Source organism: Arachis hypogaea, chromosome 16, assembly GCF_003086295.3.
Source record: "Arachis hypogaea cultivar Tifrunner chromosome 16, arahy.Tifrunner.gnm2.J5K5, whole genome shotgun sequence".
Taxonomy (NCBI): Eukaryota; Viridiplantae; Streptophyta; class Magnoliopsida; order Fabales; family Fabaceae; genus Arachis; species Arachis hypogaea.
The window spans coordinates 35644535-35647441 of NC_092051.1; the positions used below are offsets into that span (position 1 = coordinate 35644535).

Sequence of the window (2907 nt, forward strand, 5' to 3'; positions counted from 1 at the left end):
CTCTTCTTTTTCACATGAGCAGGAACAAGGATAAGGACATCCTTGTTGAAACTGATCCTGAACCTAAAAGGACTCTAAAGAGGAAGCTAAGAGAAGCTAAAGCACAATACTCTGGAGAGGACCTTACAGAAATTTTAGAAAAAGAAAAAGATATGGCAGCCGAAAACAACAACAATGGTGGAGATGCAAGGAAGATGCTTGGTGACTTTACTGCACCAACTTTTGACTTCTATGGAAGAAGCATCTCAATTCTTGCAATTGGAGCAAACAACTTTGAGCTTAAGCCTCAGTTAGTTTCTCTAATGTAGCAGAATTACAAGTTTCATGGACTTCCATTGGAAGATCCTCATCAGTTCTTAGCTGAATTCTTGCAAATCTGTGACACTATTAAGACCAATGGGGTTAATCCCGAGGTCTACAGACTTATGCTTTTCCCCTTTTTTGTAAGAGACAGAGCTAGAATATGGTTGGACTCACAACCTAAAGAAAGCCTGAACTCTTGGGAAAAGTTGGTCAATGATTTCTTGGCCAAATTCTTTCCACCTCAAAAGTTGAGCAAGCTCAGAGTGGAAGTCCAAACCTTCAGACAAAAGGAAGGTGAATCCCTCTATGAAGGTTGGGAAAGATACAAGAAATTGATCAGAAGGTGTCCTTCTGACATGCTTTCAGAATGGAGCATCTTATGTATATTCTATGATGGTCTATCTGAATTGTCCAAGATGTCATTGGACCACTCTGCTGGTGGATCTCTTCATCTGAAGAAAATGCCTGCAGAAGCCCAGGAACTCATTGAAATGGTTACAAATAACAGTTCATGTATACTTCTGAAAGAAATCCTGTGAATAATGGGATGACTCAGAAGAAAGGAGTTCTTGAGATTGATACTCTAAATGCCATATTGGCTCTGAATAAAATATTGACTCAGCAAGTCAATATGATTTCTCAGAATCTGACTGGAATGCAAGCTGCATCCGGCAGTACTAAAGAAGCCTCCTCTGAAGGAGAAGCTTATAACCCTGAGAATCCTGCAATGGAAGAGGTGAATTACATGGGAGGATCCTATGAAAACACCTATAATCCTTCATGGAGAAATCATCCAAATTTCTCATGGAAGGATCAACAGAAGCCTCAACAAGGCTTTAATAATAACAATGGTGGGATAAATAGGTTTGGCAATAGCAAGCCTTTTCCATCATCTTTTGAGCAACAGACAGAGAATTCTAAGCAGAGCCTCTCTGACTTAGCAACCATAGTCTCTGATCTATCTAAGACCACTCTCAGTTTCATGACTGAAACAAGGTCCTCCATCAGAGATTTGGAGGCACAAGTGGGTCAGCTGAGTAAAAAAGTTACTGAAACTCCTCCTAGTACTCTCCCAAGCAATACAGAAGAGAATCCAAAAAGAGAGTGCAAGGCCATCAATATAACCAACACGGCCGAACCTATAAAGGAGGAAGAGGCAGTGATTTCCAGTGAGGAAGACCTCAATGGACGTCCACTGACCACTAAGGAGTTCCCTATTGAGGAACCAAAGGAATCTGAGGCTCATATAGAGACCATAGAGATTCCACTGAACTTACTGTTGCTATTCATGAGCTCTGATGAGTATTCTTCCTCTGAAGAAGATGAAGATATTGTTGAAGAGCAAGTTGCTCAGTATCTAGAAGTAATCATGAAGCTGAATGCCAAGTTATTTGGTAATGAGACTTGGGAGGATGAACCTTCATTGCTCATTAATGAACTGAATGCCTTGGTTCAACAGAAATTACCTCAGAAGAAACTAGATCCCGGAAAGTTCTTAATACCCTGTATCATAGGCACCATGACCTTTGAGAAGGCTCTGTGTGACCTAGGGTCAGGAATAAACCTCATGCCACTCTCTGTAATGGAGAAACTAGCAATCTTTGAGGTACAAGCTACAAGAATCTCACTAGAGTTGGCAGACAAATCAATGAAACAGGCTTATGGACTTGTAGAGGATGTCTTAGTGAAGGTTGAAGGCCTGTACATCTATCCCTGCTGACTTCATAATCCTAGACACTGGGAAGAATGAGGATGAATCCATTATCCTTGGAAGACCCTTCCTAGCCACAGCAAGAGCTGTGATTGATGTGGACAGAGGAGATTCAGTCCTTCAATTGAATGAGGACTACCTTGTGTTTAAGGATTGGTGCACAAATTGTGAATCACACTTTTCACAACTCGTACCACTAACCAACAAGTGCACTGGGTCGTCCAAGTAATACCTTACGTGAGTAAGGGTCGATCCCACGGAGATTGTTGGTTTGAAGCAAGCTATGGTTATCTTGCAACTCTTAGTCAGGATATTAATTTGTGATTATCAGTTGACTTGCAAATGAACAAGAAAGCATGAATTAAAGGTTACTTGTTATGCAGTAATGGAGAATGTGTTGGGGTTTTGGAGATGCTTTGTCTTCTGAATTTCAGCTTTTCTCTTGTATTCCTCTTCCCTCATGCATGCAAAAGTGCAAAGTTCCTTCCTGTGTGTTGGTGGATCACCGTTGTCAATGGCTACCATCCGTCCTCTCAGTGAAAAGGGTCCACGTGCGCTGTCATTACACGGCTAATCATCTGTCAGTTCCCACTCATGCTGGAATAGAATCCATTGATCCTTTTGCGTCTGTTACTACGCCCAACACTCGTGAGTTTGAAGATCGTCACAGCCATCCAAACCCAGAATCCTACTTGGAATACCACAGACAAGGTTTAGACTTTCCAGATTCTCATGAATGCCGCCATTAATCTAGCTTATACCACAAAGATTCTGATTAAGGAATCTAAGAGATACTCATTCAATCTGATGTAGAACGGAGGTGGTTGTCAGACACACGTTCATGGATTGAGGAAGGTGATGAGTGTCACGGATCATCACCTTCTCTACAATTA

At 41.5% G+C, this 2907-nt stretch overlaps 1 non-coding gene across 1 annotated transcript; it reads right to left on the bottom strand.

Moving 5' to 3' along the window:
- Window positions 1–557: 557 nt before the first annotated feature.
- Window positions 558–661, bottom strand: LOC112761851 (small nucleolar RNA R71). The gene has a single exon (XR_003182224.1). It is a non-coding gene; the product is annotated as a small nucleolar RNA R71 (small nucleolar RNA).
- Between the last annotated feature and the right edge of the window lie 2246 nt (window positions 662–2907).